Genomic DNA, 17,220 nt, shown 5'->3' on the forward strand with positions numbered 1-17,220 from the left:
AAGAATAGTCTGGAGAGTCTGAGTCTCTGCTATGGAGGAAGTTAGGAAGTGAGCATCTCTTTGGTGGTATGGCTATGCTTGGTAGCCCTAGAAAGTGGAGTTGACCTCAGCCTTCAGCATTTTTGTGTCCCAACATTTATTTACATTTTTCAGAGCACTGAATATTTCCCCTTGAATACATGTTTAAATGGGCTCCCCTTCCCCACACTCCTCTTTAATGGTCACAGGAGTCCTTTTGATTATCACATTCATGTAAATACACAAAGGTATTTTGTAGTCTTACTGGCAACCCAGTGAAGGGGGCTTTTTTAAATTTTTTTTTCCCCCTAATACACCCAATATTTTTGTGAAATACAAAAAGACCACCAAAAAAAAAAAAAAAAATCCAGATTATAACAATCAGGAAAAACACTGGTGTATATTTTTTCCACTCTTCGGATGTGTAGATGTATTTAATAGGAAGTGTTTGAAGCTTCTCTAACAGCACATTCAGTTAGAGAAAGCTATTAGAAATCATAAGAAAAAATCTCTAAAACACATTAATCCATTCAGCAAGCCATAATGGACATGTAATATAATTTCTTTTTACTGGCTCTGAGGAACACAAAAGATCTGTGTTGGTCCACTTAAAATTTGGGGTTTGTGGAGCGCCTGGGTGGCTCAGTCGATTAAGCATCCGACCCATGGTTTTGGCTCAGGTCATGATCTCATGGGTTGTGAGATCGAGCCCTGCATTGGGCTCTGAGCTCAGCGAGGCATCTGCTTGAAGATTCTCTCCCTCTGCCCCTCTCCCTGCCCCACAAGCACACGTGCTCTCTCTCTCAAATGAATAAGTCTTTAAAAAAATTTGGAGCTTGTTTTTTTGTTTTTTTTGTTGTTTTAAAGATTTATTCATTTGAGAGAGAGACAGCAAGCACGTGGGGAGGGGCAGAGGGAGAGAAAATCTTAAGCAGACTCCCCGCTGAACGTGGAGCCCGACTCAGGGCTCAACACTGGGCTTGATCCCACTACCCTGAGATCATGACCTGAGCCAAAATCAAGAGTCAGATGCCCAACTGACTGAGCCACCCAGGCGTCCTAAAAAAAAATTTTGGAGTTTGAAATTAAATATAAAAATTTTAGACATTCTTTTCATGCATGATTTTTTTTAATGTACCTAAATTGAGTATATATTTTGATTACTGTATTTGGAAGAAAACATTCCTTTGTCTCGTCTAAGTATTCTAAAATAAAAGTGTGCAATGGAACCAAAGAATTTATTGATCAGCTAGCATTAAGTGTTCAGATATAATGAGTATAGAAAGTATAGTGGACATACGGAGTATTAAAGATGCCAAGTTGATCAGATAGTAATATTACATTAAAACATTTGTGATTACTTCCTTGTAACGTTTTGATAAATTGTTAGGCACTTAGTCAAGATCTGTCTTCTTTTTTCCAACCTATAAAATGTATTACCCAGAAGTATTATACATTCCACATATAATTCCAAAATGTGATGATATGCTTTGGGTATTTTTTTTTAAGCTACATGGTTATATAAGAACATTTTTTTACAAAAACCAAAACTTCTAAATAATCCATAGGTACAGTTAAAGAAGAAATTAAATTTCCTTCCATTCCAGCCTATCTCTACTGCCCTCCCTGAAGAATGCCTTTTGGTATTTTTATCTTAGTACTAAATGTGAAATGGGAGCTAACATTTTCCAAGGAAGCTGAACTTGTCTCCAGGTTCTGAGAAGCCCCCCTGTGACCTGGGTCTTTACCATCCCCTAGGTGACCCCCTGCTATTCCCATAGTGACTCTCCAATCCCATCCTCCTCACCACCATTTCCTGCTCCCCTACTCAGCCTGGTGGCAGAGCAAAAGGTGTCTTATGTCGGGGCTAAGCCATGTGCTCGGAGCCCTAGTTAGTTCTGCAAGGCTTCTCTAGATCACTGCCGATCAGACATTCCTTCTCAGATTTTCATTCTCCCTGCCATTGCCTGTCCCCACAGCCTACACAGCCTCCGTGACTCTCACTTCAAAAAAACAACAGGAAAATGAAAACAAAATTCCTTCACAACCTGCATAACTACTTCCTGTCTCTTCTGTGTGCAATCCAATGGGTTGAGACCAGTTCATCCCAGCTGGCTCCCTTTCCTTCCCCCCTCCCCCCCCTTACTGCACTCACCTCCGCTTGCTGTGGTGTGCCCTTGTTTTCCCTCAGAGTCAGAGGAAGAGATGCTCTGTCCCAGGCTGGTTCCTTCACTGTGCTTTCCATATTGGAGTCACAAGGAGAGCTGTTAAAATGCAGCCTCCCTGGCCTCCCCTACAGGATTCTGGCTGGCTGTGCAGGTCTGGAATTGAGACAGTGGGATCCGCATTTTTAGAAAGCTCCAAGTGATTGTCAGCCAGCAAACCACTGCATGAGACCGTGTTCCCTGTGGGTTTTCAGACCTTGCTCCCTTTCCCACCTCCCACACGTTAAGACTCGGACTGTGCAAACAAAGTTGCAGTTTTTTCATTTCATGCCACTAATTTAAAATCTCTCATGAGCACCATCAAGCTTTGGGAGGGGGTGGGAAGAAGTGGACGGCCTTAAACTTGCAAACCAAAGATAACTCATTCTCTTAGTCTGTCTTGGGCTTCAGACTGCCTCTTTAGAAGAAATGCTCAGCTTCTCGGAGCCTCTTCCTCTTTTCCTCCCTGAGATGGCATCTGACAGATGGGAGGGTAGAGATTATGGGAAGTGGGTTCTCCAATGCTTGGGCTCAGGTCCTTGGACAGTCTTGCTGCAGTCTCTGTCATCGGGCTCTGTCCTTGCTGAATCTCCTGGTTGACGTCGGTGACTCCTTGACTTTTGCTCACATACATCTTGGTGTGTTCTGCCGCTGACCACAACTCTGCCATCACCTTTGGTCTTGAGGTCTCCACTTTTGACGGCCTCCATTTTCCAACGTTAGGACCATTTATCAGTGTGGCCCTTGGGGGCAGGGGTGGGGAAGGAGGTTGGAACTTTGGAACATCCTGAACATCTTGCTCAAGCTTGGGGAAGCCAACGGTATTTTCTCAGACTAATTAGACAATCCCCTCTACCAGTGCTGAGCTAGTGTCTCTGTGCCATACTGGGTGTGCCTAGGAAAGCAATCCGTGACCCCAGCGTGCAACTTCCTCACTCTCCATCCCTACCCATGCCCCCCTCCCCGCCCCCCACTGCATACTCCAGGTTTGGCCTCAGGAATGCAGGTGCAGTCACAGGCGTCCTAACTGAACAACCTACTCTTCCTTTCCAAGTCTCTCTCCCTGTCTTAGGAGTCATTCTACTCTCTCCCTAACGAAGGGGCTCTGCTTTTATCATAGGCTAAGTTCCCTCTGTCTACAGCTTAGAGACAAACTGCACATTCAGCCGTCCAAGCTTTACATTTAGTATGGGAATGGGGCTCTTAAAATGTAAAACTCCCTTTTCATTCTCAATAAAACCTGACTTTCAAGACTCCTTATCATCTTCCTAGAGATGCCAAAGAATAGTAAAATAATAAAAGACTCTGAGGGTCACAGCTAAATAGTGACTGTTGTTACCCTACTATACCTCCTTTCCTTTCATGCCATTACTAATCTTCATGGCCTAGCTTTAGGGGACAGACTGGGGGCGGTGGGTAGAGACATCTACAAGGAACATGGGGTCTTTAATATTATCAAAGTATTGGCCCCACGTAGACACTCTTGCCCCGGACTTGCTCTTTCCAGCCTCCGTGTTTGCCTGTTCTGGTCTTAGTACCTTGAAAGTCCTTCCCCTGACAGCTTGCCGTGACACTGGTCGTTCCTTAAGGCCCGGTTCCGATGTCACCCCCACCACGGAGCTTTGCCGGCTCTTCCCTCACTTCGAGGCCCCTTCCCAGCACTTCCTTCAGAATCTGTTTATCCCGGTGAGAGAGCATTCATCACATTCTAAATAGGCCTATCTGCGCCTAACATACAGCGAAATCGTGAGCTCCTTTCTGCCTTGGAAAGCTCTCCGGCCTTCCAAATTTACCTGTTCTTCAAGACCCCCATTTAAATTTGATCTCCTCTATGAAGTCTTCCCTAACCATTGCTGTTGGAAATGACCTGCCCCCAGAGCAGTCACGGGCCGCGCGCTCGGATGCTCACGAGACGCATGCGCGGAAACTCGCCAGGGAGCCCTGGGCGACGGGGGGCCCTGGGAGACGCTGGCACGGGCATCTGAGAAAGGATCCTGGGCAGCGAGTGGGTAAGTATAGGGGCCTTCAGGAAGAGCGGTTTAGATTTGATGCCTGCACTTGAGTTAAAGCTCCTGAAGGGCAGAGGCTAAAATCAGTTTTTCCCAAACATTTCTTTTTTATATATATGCTCCATCTCTGCGTCCACTTCAGCATTTCGGGCAGTGCCTTACGCACAGCAGGCAGCCAGTGAATGTCTTTGATCGACTGACAGGTGCTCAGAAAACCTAGCCCGATTGATTTTCTTGCGATGCCTTCCTTTCCTGAGAGCCCATTAATTTTTAAGTTGTTTTCCTTGAAATGTTCGGTGTGCTCCCCCCCTCCCCACCAACACCACCTTCTTTTTGCCTTCCACAAGATCCCGTCTTGATCAGCCGCTCTCATTCTCTGTTTTGTGATCTTCTGGCAAGCCTTAAAATGGGCATTTGGGGTGGGAGCAGTGGGGAGAGGCAGGACTGGGGACCAACCCAGTTTAGCGCCTGGAAGGGAAGTGGCCCGGTGCAGGATGCAGAAGCACTCCTGCGGATTTCAGAGACAGCTCCTGTCAGCAGTGTAGGCTTTCCCACGTGGGCAGCCGTGAGCTCTGTGGTTCTCACCCTGCCCCTGAAAGCCAGGCAGACAGCAACTAGTTCTTACCTTCTTTCTTGTACATTTGGGTCTGGGGGCTAGAGGTTAGACTGGTCTCAGTTGAAGCTCTAGACACTGCACAGGGGTCCTAATGAGCGCCCCTTGGTGCAAGGATCCTTGGAGGATGGTAGTGCTCATCCTAACAGAAAAACCTCTGGGTCAATAGTTACTGTCTTTAGAGAACAAGGCGGCACAGACATTGTCTCAGCATAGGAGAACCAAGATTTGCATCCCCCAGATCACCTGCAAGGGAGATGATGCCGAGCACAGATGACGGTGTGAGAGCCTCAAGGGTTAGCCCAGTGGCTGCCCTTGCTGATGCATGGGGTTATATTATTTCCATTTCTTTCTTTTTTCTTTTAAGATTTTATTTATTTATTTATTTTAGCAGGGGTGGAGAAAACATGCGGGTGAGTGGGAGGAGGGGCCGAGGGAGAGGGTGAGGCAGAGAATCTCAAGCCGACTCCAAGCTGAGCACGGAGCCGATGCCAGGCTCCATCTCACGACCCTGAGATCATGACCTGAGCCAACACCAAGAGTCGGATGCTCAACCGACTGAGCCATCGAGGCGCCCCTATTATTTACATTTCTAAATCAAATATATTGGTGGGTCAGCCAGCATTTTTAAGCACTGATTTTGGGCCTAGCACTCTGGGTACTGTTAGAGAAAGGCACTACCTGCTTGGGAGGACCTTGATAGGTGTCATGGATATAACCACTTAGGTTATAAAGCCGTGTGGAGTCAGAAGATTGAAAGCAGAGCCTGTGGCACGAAGTGCCAGAGGGTCCCAGCAGGAGAACTTAAGTCAAGCCAAGGTGGGCAGAGAGAGCTAGCATTTGACTCTGACAACACAGCATGAGCAGAGGCACGGTGGGAATGTGAGCGTGGAGGAAGTTGGGTGCAGGGGTGAGTGGTAGAGAAGAGGGAGGAGGGGAAAAGGAGAAAGCCCAAGAGCTTCTGGAATGAACAGGGCTTGAATGGTTGGCCACTTGGTTTCTTTTCATGAGTATACAGTTTGGAATATGCTTGGTTCCTGGTATTTCTGGGTCAGGTAACCTCTTTCCAGGATGATAGGCCATCCCATAGGCCCTGTTTACCTGGCCAGGGGTATTTTGCAGTGGCCTCTCTGTGACCCTGCTCAGGGGAACTGGTCTAGGAGGTCGGGATGGCAGGAGCCCTCTGACTTCATGTCTACAAGGGTATGTGTTTCCACTATATAATTAGCAGCGTTTAACAGACTGTATCAGCCCTTTTAGGATGGCTTTTGGCAAATGGGATAGAAATCTATTACACATTTAAATTATACTCAGTCTTCTCTTTAAAAGGTTTTCTGTAGCAAGTCTGCTCCACTCCACGTCCAAGTATGTCTCAGACCGTGAGTCAAAAGGAAGTAGGTAGCTTGTTCTCTTGGGCTGAAGAATTAAGAAGAAATCTCCACCCAAATAACAGGTAGGTGGTGGGAAAAATAAATAAATAACATCTCCCTCCATGCTTAATCATCAGGCAAGGAGAGGGTCAGGGGAGTGCTCAGTAATGGGGAAACCTCAGAAGATTTAAAGAGAATTACAGCCAGACAAGGCTGAACATTGGACGCCATCCAACAAAGCTCTTAAAAGATTGGAGTCACTGCCCTGCTCTTGAGCTCTGACCTGGAGGGAAGAGGAGTCTGGGAGACCTGGCACAGACGCAAGAGTGCTGAATTGTCTTTCTGGTTCTGGATCCTCTTTAGCTCCCTGGGAAAGGGGGCCAGGGGTGGGCCGTTCTTCATGAGTGCACCAAGCTAGATCGGCTAGGCTCACTTACAATCCCCTGCGGCTTTTCTCACCCTCTGCCCGGTTCGGTTTCCAGACTGGAGGGATAATACAGTGCCGCCCCCCCCCCCCCACTGGCCCTGCCAACCTCTGGGCTGGAACACTGTGACATCCCCTTACCACCAAACTGACATCTGCCATAGGCTTTAGGGGAGGGCGGGGGTAGAGGGACGACTAGGGAAATTAGACAGCAGAAGTCGTGAGCCTGCAGCGTAGAGTCTGCCTATTTCCATGACCGTGCAGAGCGTCTCCACCCCACTGACCACCGTCTCCCGCAGAGGGGCCAGAGGACAGTACTTGGTACCGTGGAGTGATGCTAGCGTTGAGAACATTACTGAGAACTCTTCCTCAAGCCTTGTCGTTGACACTTTTAGTCGTTCTTCACACGGGCTGGGCCAGCGGCAGACTGTTGGAAGCAGCCACAAATGACTGGGTTGATTACCATATAAGGTGCTGTTTGGTGTTAGCAGTAAAGGTGGAACTGAGGCAATGAAACTGTTTTTCCTTGTGGTTTGTAAATTGATTCTGATATCCATTCTTTAAAGAGAAGTTCAGAGAGCAAGGCTCACTGGGATATGTAGATAAGTCTTAGGTGTAGCCAGTGTGCCAGGCACTGTACTAAGGGCTTTGCCTACATGATTTCCCTTAGTCCTTACAACACTCCTAGTAATGGCCCCACTTCACAGAAGGGGAAACTGAGTCACACACTGATCAAGCGTCTTTCCCAGGGCCACTCAGCTGGTAAATGGTGGAGTGGGGATTTGAATCCAGGACTTTTGGATGTCAGAGCTTGAGCTCTCAATCCTGACACTGCATTGCCTGTCTCTACTTTGAGGGGCATCTCTCATGGGAAAATAACAGATCCATTGATTTAAGAACTTTTACTCAAGTCACACTGCCTGTGGTCCATGAGGGCAGAGGCTGTCTTCTAATTTGTATCTCTACGGAGCTGTGTGGAAACAGATGCTCAGCCAGGTCAAGTAACTGCCCAAAGTCACCTGGTTTTGAGTGACAGACCTGGGATTTGAACTAGAAGCTTCCTGGCTCTGCTCAGCCCCTTCACTACCATCTGGGGGATTTGGCCCCTGTTTGATGGGAAGGGTGGAGGGTCAAAAGGTGTGTTTTCCCAGCTGTCCTCCTGTAGGAACCCCTTCCCCATCTCCTTAGTCCTGCCCACTGCTCCCCTAGCCTCCCCTGCTCTACAGTTTCATCTCCCTTGGAGACATGCGGCTAGCTGGTGATCAGAACAACCTCAAGTTCAGGGTGGAGGATGGACATGGCTTTGTAGAGAGGAGGAAGAAGCAACATCTGCATGGTTTCTACTCTTTTCGGACAGAGCAGCACTTTGGGCTGTTGTATTCGGGGCACTTTCTATGGTGAGTCTTGGGTTCTCTTCTCGGGCTATAGCTGATGGAAGAGAAACACCAAGAATAACGGATAATGATTGCACAAGTGCTTTAGAGACTAGAAAGGGGCCATCAAGTTGGAAAATGTAGATAATGTTACCTATGTATTTGTTCATTCATTCATTTATTTTTCCAGATTGAGCCCTCTTGAGACTGCCTCTTTTGGCGTATGCTATAGCCACAGATTTATTCAGGAAAAATCAGAGATACAAATTATCTGAGGCAATATGTCACGATCACACTGGGAAGGGTGGATGGGAATGTTGCATTAGAGCAGGGTGTTGGTTGTGATTTTGCACAGCACATTGAACTGTGCATTGCTAATGAAGGACAGCACATTAAACATGTCATGGAATGTCATTGAACATATCATGTGTTGAATTATTAATAAAGCCTTTAGTTCAGTATAGTTGCCTGTGTTACTTTGTGGCCACACCGTATAACGCACTGAACAAAGGAAGGAGACGTTAGAGCTCAGAGCCCAAGCCCCTGTGAGCACACAGCAAGTTATTTCCACCTTGAGGTCTGTGGCTTCTTATTCGCCCGCACTGAGGTCTGTTCATTCTACTTTTCTTCATGGTGTCATGAGGTCGAAGTACATGGTGTCATGGGATTGAGAGGTTGTCCATGCATGAGCAAGACAGAATCTATACTAGAAGATTCCCAGAGTACAAAATCTTACCTAAGCCCCAAGACCCCTCTAGCCAGCAACATTCCAGGAAAAGAGTGGAGAGATGTGTTTGATATCCTTGGAATTAGGTGAAAGCCTGTCCCAGGAAAAACACTCCTGTCTGCCTGCCAAGTGACTGTCATTCCCATAATTAGTCATTCTTGTTAGTGGCTCCCAAAGTCTCTGGTTCACATGCAGATATTTATGGGCCAAGGTAGGATTCATCCATGGACTTCTTAGTTTAATATTAGAGTAAGAATGAGTAGGATAGGGAGCATCAAACTAGCATAGGGTCTAGAGACCCGGGTCCCCTCCTGGGAGTCTTAAGGGGCAGTGGTGGGGTGGTAGGGAGCGCCCTCGCACCTGTGCTCAGTGGATCTGAAAGGAACAGCTTGAAAAGCCTGCCCCTTATGCTTCTCACCCAGGGCAGTGATGAAACAAACACCCCATTACCAAGGCAAGCTGGAGTTGTTATTAATTAGATCCGTTAGCAAAAAGGACTCGCAGTAATGGGGACATAGGATGTGCAACTTTTGAGCCTGATGGGTGGAAAAGGATGTAGGTGAGTGTATGAGAGAGAGGCTAGGGGTCTAACGGGTCACCCTGGGAGGTCCTACGGGTGGAGACACTGTAGTGGTCCTGGAGAGAGCTTGAATATTAGTGCTGTGTGTGTGCGCGTGCATGCGCGCATGTGTGTGCATATTTGTAGGGGGATCTCAGGGAAGGAGGGGTGCGATAATTGAGTTTCACAGCAGGGGCGGAAAGCAGGCAAGAAGGAAGGCTAAAGAGAGAAAAGACCCTAGAGGTCATGGAACCTGTGTTGCCGCTCCCTGTGGATTAACAGGTGGGGCTTGTGGGAGGGTAAAGTCCCGGAGAGTGGGACAGGAAGCAGATGGGATTTGGTTTCAAGACCGTAATAACTAGAAATGAGTCAGCACTGGGCTGGAACCCAGGATACCTAAGGTCTCATACCCACTTGTCACCAATAGCTATTTGGTCTTGGCAAGACCCTTCTCCTCTCTGGGCCTGACAAAGGCATTTTTACTGGGATGGATTCATGGTTTCTTCTTCAGACACATTCTTGAGACAAAGTAGCACACAGAAGTTCTGGAGCACAAGGGGTTCAAAGGGCCATGGAGGACACATGACTTTTCACATTGCCACCCAGGCTCGGCCACCACCAGCTCTCTGCCAAAATACATAACCTGAATCTAATCATGATAAACAGTTGAAAAACTCAAATTTGGAGACATTCTACAAACTAATTATCACAAGAAGGTAGAAGAGTAAGATAAACACAGAGAGGTAACAAAGAGCCTTGTAGACTATTCTAAGGTCTTCGTGGGTTTTTTAAAAAAGTAAATAGCCTGAAAGCCATTGATGGGTTTTGAGTTGAGAGTGACATATCTGTATGGAGGCAAGGATAGAAGCCATATGAAATAATCCAGGCAGGAGATGGTGAGGACTTGGACCAGGGTGGTAAAGATAGAGGTGGTGAGAAGTGGTTTGATTATATATATGATATTTCAAACATTTATACAATAGACTAGAATAACAAGTAACCATATACCCATCAACCAGCTGCAACAATTACCATCTCGTGGCTGATTTTGTTTCATTTATACTCTTACCGCCTTTCCCTTTCCATTTTATTTTTATGCAAATCTCAGGTATTTTATTTCATTCTGGATGTGCATTTAAGAATTTGCTGATGGATTGGCTGTGGAATGTGAGGAAAAAAGAGGAGCATAGATGTCTCCAAAGTTTGCTTTGAAGGATGGAGGTACCATTTACTGAGATGGGGGAAGACTATAGATGGAGTGATTTTGTGAGGGAAATGATCAAGGGATTACTTATGTTCATGTATAGTTTGAAATTCCTATTTGACATTATAGAAGCTGCTGAATACACAAGTCTGGATATCAAGGGTATAGATATAAATTTGAGAGTTGTCAGATAATAGCTAGTATCTAAAGCCAAGAGATTGAACCTCCAGCCTCTGGTAATCACAGAGTAGCTTGTAGCAGACTAACTCTTGTGCTGATGATAATGATAACTCTGGAGGCATGGGAGAGTGACCTAACGCAAACAGCTACTGGAGGAGATTCGGTCCTTGAGAGAAGGGAACACACTGAATGAGACCCACGTTTATACAAGTGTTTTGCTGAGGGTACTCACTGGCCCACACAATGCACAGTGAAAGAACTCAAGCAGAGTTCTTACTGAGCTAAGGCTTTTAGAGAAGCTGGAAATTGAGGAGGAAAGGGGGAGTCATAGGGCAGGGAGCCCTATAATCTGTATATAAACTCTTCTCAAATCCTTGCCTGACTCCTTAGCTGTGTTTGTGGGGCTCAAAACCCCAAGGTGCCTCAAGGAAATCAACAACTGGAAGGCTGAAAGAACTGAGCAGAAATTTCAGCTTCCCATTGCACTGAAGTTACTGGGGTTTTGGTTTCAGACTTTCCATGGAAACTCCAGAAAGCCCACAGTTTAGAAGTAAAGCTATATCCCAGGACTAAGGGATTCACTCTACAACTAAGGACAAAACTGATATAAACCCACCATAACAGATCCTAAAGTTAAGCCATCTCAGGATTAAGATGATGTGCCAGTAATTTAACAGCTTGTTAGAATAGCACACAACACTCTTCAGAGGAAGATAACCGAATCTAGAGCCTTAGAATAAATCATTCATAATGTCCAACATACAAACCAGAATTACAAGGAATTTTTAAAAATAGAAAAGCGTAACCAATAGTCAAAGAAAAATCAGTCGACAGAAGCAGACACAGATATAACACAGGTGTTGAAATCAGCAGATAAGGACTCTAAGATAAATGTGATAAGTTTTTTGAAGAACCAATAGGAATAATGGATTAGTTGGTAATGAGATGGAAAATTGCAGGAGAAATATGAAAATTCTAAAAAAGAACCAAATGGAAACCCTGGAACTGGATTATACAATATATGCAATCAAAAATTTAGAAGATTGGATTCAACCATGTACTTGAAGACCAGTCAATATCCAAATGAAGCACACAGAGAAAAAGATATTGAAAAAAAAATGAATAGAGCTTCAGTGACCTGTATCAAAAAGTGTGCCTTTCAAGTAGCTGGAATTCCAGAAGAGAGAATAGGACAGAAAATTATTTGAAGAAATAGTAGTCCACATTTTCCAAGTTTCCTCAAAAGCAGCAACCCACAAATCCACGAATATCAATGAATCCTAAGCAAGATAAATATTTTTAAAAAGTACTAGATACACATGTTAAACTGCTAAACGAGCATACCAAAGATGAGGGGGAAAAGTCTTAAAAATAGCAAGAGAAAAAAAGACACACCACAGTAGGAATGATGACTGACTCCTCATCAGAAAAATAAGTTACTAGACAATGAAAGAATCTTGAAAGCCCTGAAAGAAAAAATCCTGTCAACCTAGAATTCTATATCCTGCAAAAATATTTCTCAAAAATGAATATGAAATAAAGGCATTTTCCTATAAACAAAAGCTGAGAGACTTTGTTGCTAGCAAGACCCACACAAGGAAAGACAGTCAAGGAGGTTCTTCAGGCTGAGAGGAAATGATATCAGAATGGAAATGATACCATGTAGAAAGGGATGAAGAACACTGGATGGGTAAGTATGCAGGTGTCTTTGTGGGGCTGCCATAACAAAATACTATAGTTTGGGTGGCTTAAACAACAGGAATTTATTTCTCATAGTTCTGGAGGCTAAGAAGTCCAAAATCAAGGTGCCCACAGGGTTAAGTTCTGGTAAGAGCTCTCATCCTGGCTTGCAGATGGCCACCTTCTCGTCATACCCTCACAGGGCAGAAAGAGAGAGGGCCATGGTCTCTTCCTCTTCTTATAAGGGCACTAATCCCATCATGAAGGTTCCGCACTCATTACCTAATCACCTCCCAAAGTCCCCACCTCCACATAGCACCACACCTGGGGATGAGAGCTTCAGCATGAACTTGGGTGGTGGGGAGGGACACAAACATTCAGTCTATAACAGTAGATAAATATAAAGTCATGGGATGGATGGGATCTTCAAGGAAGTGGTATGAATATTGAGAGAGGACATACAAGGACTGAGCTTCTGGGTACTCCTCTTTCCAGAGGTTGGGAAAATGAAGAGGAATCAGCAAAGGAGAATGATGGGGCACTGCCTGAAAGGAAACAGGAAGAGCAGGTGAATGTGGTGTTGGGGGAAGTGAATGGTCAACCTGTCAAATACTGCTGATGCTATGAGGTCAAGTTAGATGAGGACTGAGAAGGCATCACTGGGTTTAGCAACCTGGAGGCCACTGACAAATGCGACAGGAGTTTATTTGGTGGGGTGCTGGGGGTGAAGGCCTGATCAGAGTGAGTTTAAGAGAATTTTAACAGTACAGAAAGGAAGGATAGTGTCAGGAGATAACCCACGCTCTATGCCCCCTTTCAGGTGAGGATCAAATAGTAAAATGCATGTAGGATGCTTGGCCCATAGAGATGGCCTACTACTATGTGGTTCTTTCTCCATCTCTCTCTGGAAGGAGGCTGACATTGATCTGTCCCTGCAGTAGAATGGACCAGGGCTGAGGGGGCTGCTCTGTGGGGTTAATGGGGAAAGTACCAGAGTTCTAGTGTGACCTTTTCTCTCTCCAAGCTCCTTACCCAGGGTTCCAGAGCTCTGGGTGATTGTGGGTTTTTGCAGTGCCCTGCTAGCATAGTGCTGGAGTCTAGGGCACTGTCCCACCATATCAGATGTGAAGCTGGGGGAGAGGCCCCTAAAACCATATCCGAAGTGGCAGCTCCCTGACCCCATGCTGCCATGGATGGACTTGTACTCAGCTTGGCTGCTGACAGGATTCTCCTGCCTGGGTCTTGTGAACTCTTGCTCCCTGTCCAGTGGTCTATGTGGCAGCGGTTCAGTTAGGATGCTGTTGACTGAAAAGAACAGAAACCCCATTCAGAATAGCTTAAGTAGTAAAGAAGCTTAATGTCTCACAAAATAGAAGTCTCAAAATAGCCTAGGCCCTGAGTGGCAAGGGAGTGAGTTGCTTCCTGTCTCTGTGCTCTGCCATCTTCCCCGTGGATTCATTCACACATTTATTTATTCAACAAATATTTATTGGGGGCCCACTCCATGCCAAGCACTGCTCTAGGGGCTGGAACTACATCAATGAACAGAACAAATAAAACCTCCTCTTTTGGCATTTACATTCTATTTTGGGGAGAGAGTTGAGAGGCCAAAAAAAAAGGGGGGGGCACATGTAATAAATGATATGAAAATAAATCAAGCCAGGCAGGGGACTATAAAGTGACAGAAGTTGTGAGGAGCCTATTTTATATGGAATGATCAGGGAAGACCTCTTTGATATAGAGGCATTTAGGCAGAGACTCGTGGAAGCAAGCCATGGGGATATCTGGGGGAAGAACATTCTAGGCTGAGGGAAAAGCAAGGCAGAGGCCTCATGTGGGAGTTGCTTAGTGAGTTCTGGGATGTCAGGATGGCTGAGGTGCAGGCCTGGAGGGACAGAGAGGTAGGAGCAATGGACCAGATCACACAGGCCTTTGTTGGTCATGGCGGGTACACTTGGTTTTACTCTGTGGTGATAGCCTTGGGGGATTTTGAGAAGAGAAGGCCTTGCTTTAACTTCGACTTAAAGAATCATTCCCTCCTGGAGGAGGACAAGGACAGGAGCAGGGAGCACAGTTAGAGGATGTGGAGTCAAGGAATGCTTGTCATTTCTGACCCGAATAACTTGAAGAATGGAGCTGCCAATAACCGAGACAACGGTTAAGTCAACAGCAGGGGCGGGAACAATGGGTTTGGGGTTAAAATCAAGAGTTTGGTTTTGGACATTTTAATTGTGTCCAAATGGAGCTGTTGATCAGGCAGCTGCACAGATGAATCTGAAGTTCAGGGGTGCTGATGGGGCCAGGGATGTCCGTGGAGACACGATCAGGATTGCAGGTGGTGCTCCATGCCGTGTGTCTGTGAGCCCACGGAGGAAGCCGGTGTGGATGGAAAGGAGGGGTGAGGATTAAGTCCCGGATTCTCTGAAGTTTAAGGGTCAGAAAGATGAGTTGAAACTAGTAAGGAGGTCAAATGGAAGTGACCAGTGGAATAGGACAAGCAAGGAATAGCGTTGTCCCTGAGAGCAAGGTTCAGGGAAGACAGAAGGACTGTGCCAAGTGCTGCTGGTGGCCAAGAAAGGGGAGGACAGACTGACCATCGGATTAACCATGTGGAGTGGGCTGGGTGCCCAGGAAGACCAGTTTCTGTGGGTGGTGGAGCGGGCCCAGAGAGAAGGGCCTCTGAGGAATTGGAGACAGAGCAGAACAACATTTTGTAGGAATTTTGCCATAAAAAGGAACAGATGTGAGGTGGGAGCTGGGGGTGGGTGTGGGGTCAAGAGAGTGTTTTTAGATGGAGATGAAGCAGCATGTTTGAGTCTAAGGAGAATGATGCAGCAGAGAAGGAAATATGGGGGGGGGGTGTCAGGGGGACGGAGGGGTGTTCGGGAGGAGGTGAAGGGGATGAAGTCTGGTGCCCCAGTGGAAGAGTCTCTGGATAGACGCACAGAGAGCTCAGGACTACAGGGGAGAGAAGGCGGGGAGCGCGTGCTTGGGCCTTTATGTTGGTCGCTTTGGTGCTGAAAGCATTGAAAAGTGTCTTCTGCGATTTAAGGACAGTCATCAGCTAGAGTGGAATTGTGTGTGTTGGGGGGCTCGGGCATTTGAGAAGCATGCAAAAGGCATCCAACAGAGATTTAGGGGCGTGGGGGACGAATGGACAGGGCAGATGGAGGCCCGTTGGAGGCACCAGAGCCCATTCGAGGTGCGTGGCGTGCCTTGCAAGTGCGACTGTTCTCCCACCGTGGGCTAGACTGTATTATTTTGCAAAAATAGTCACAAGCACTCCCTGGGGGAGAACTCCTAGTTTCCTGCCCCGATGACATCAGGCTTGGCCAGGAGACTTGCACTCATCAGGGACCTGGGAGGGGAAGCAGAAGTTCTGTGACATCAGGTGTGTTCACCATGTTCTCTTCTCTGTCTGCCTCAAGCCTGGCCCTGTCCCAGACAGAGGCCGCCCCATCAAGCTGGATGCCGGAGCGAGGGCGACGGGGAAGACCCACCTGCGGTGCACCTGTTCTCTCTGAGTGAAGAATGAGCCTTTGCAGTGGCAAGGCCCTGAGGTCTGGGGGTTGTTTGTTACCGTAGCGTGACCTATGCTGACTGATCCAGCCTGGTTGTGTGCTTCTCTCCAGCTCTGTTCCCTAAGTGTAGGAGCAGACAGGATGGACGCTGGATTTACCCAGCACTGGGACTTCCCTAGAGAGCCATGCTAGAGGGGGCAGGGGGCAAGGACAACACACACCGGGTGTGTTTCATGAGGCTGGGGCTGGGTGAGGAGGGAAGGAAGGGAGATGCCAGATTCATCCTGAGGTTCCTTACTATACTTAGAGTTGCCGGAGGGCTGCCAGAGACAATCGGGAGGAAATCTTTCCTTCTCATGTCCCCGAGGAGAATTGTCCCCGTGCCCAGTTGAAACTTCTGGCAATATTGAGAGTCATCAAGCTTTCTCTTCGTAAGGGCTCATTTTAATTTTCTTTCCAGCAGAGTCTTTGCTGTAGCCATTTCTGCTACTCACTTTTGTTTTGTCCTTTTCAGCTTGAAGATTGGAGAGAGAGAGAGAGAGAGGGAGAGAGAGCACATGCTCCCTCCCCATTTCCCCCAAGTGTTTGTTACCTGCCCCTAAGCCATAGGGCTTTCTGCTTAGGTGAGGAGGGTCCTGTGTGGTCTGCTCATCCCCTCCACGTCCTGGTCACTGGCTGTCCAAACACACATTTTGGAAGCTGGGCAGGCGGGAACCCAGTCTGGTCGACTCCAAGCCCGTTTTTTTTCCCCTGTACGTAGTAGCAGCAAGGGGCTAGAAGGCTCCCCATCCTCGTGACCCCCTCCCCCTTATTAGAGAATCAGGGGAGCCTGCAGCCATGGGCTCTGCCCGCAGACACATCTGCAGCTTCTGGCACCAGCCTTCAGACCCTCTGCCCAGCCAGCCCCGGGGAACAGCGGCGGTCTTGCCCGGATGACTCTCCCAGCCACCCACCCTTCTGGCCAAAGACACTGGACAAGAGCCCACATGTTCCACGCTCCTCCTCAGCCTCCACTTGGGCACCAGCACTTAAGAGAGGCGACAGAACGCAGGATGGGAATGTCCAGACAGGCCCCATCTCCAGGACCGCAGGGTGCGTGCCTCGGCGAGACCAAGCCGCCCCCTCGGCCGGGCTCTTCTTCCACAGGAATCTGGTGTCGCTCCAGACAGACTCTGTGGGCCCGCCTGGCACCCTTATCCGCCCTTGGCCATGCTCCCACTGAAGGCTGGGGCCTGGAGGGGACGACCCCGCGGCCGGGCGGTAGGGAAGGGCAGGCGTGAAGAGCAAGGTTGTGTGTTCCAGAGGGAGAGCTGGCCCTCGGGGAGGGAACACACACCC

Source organism: Halichoerus grypus, chromosome 13 (assembly GCF_964656455.1).
Source record: "Halichoerus grypus chromosome 13, mHalGry1.hap1.1, whole genome shotgun sequence".
Taxonomy (NCBI): Eukaryota; Metazoa; Chordata; class Mammalia; order Carnivora; family Phocidae; genus Halichoerus; species Halichoerus grypus.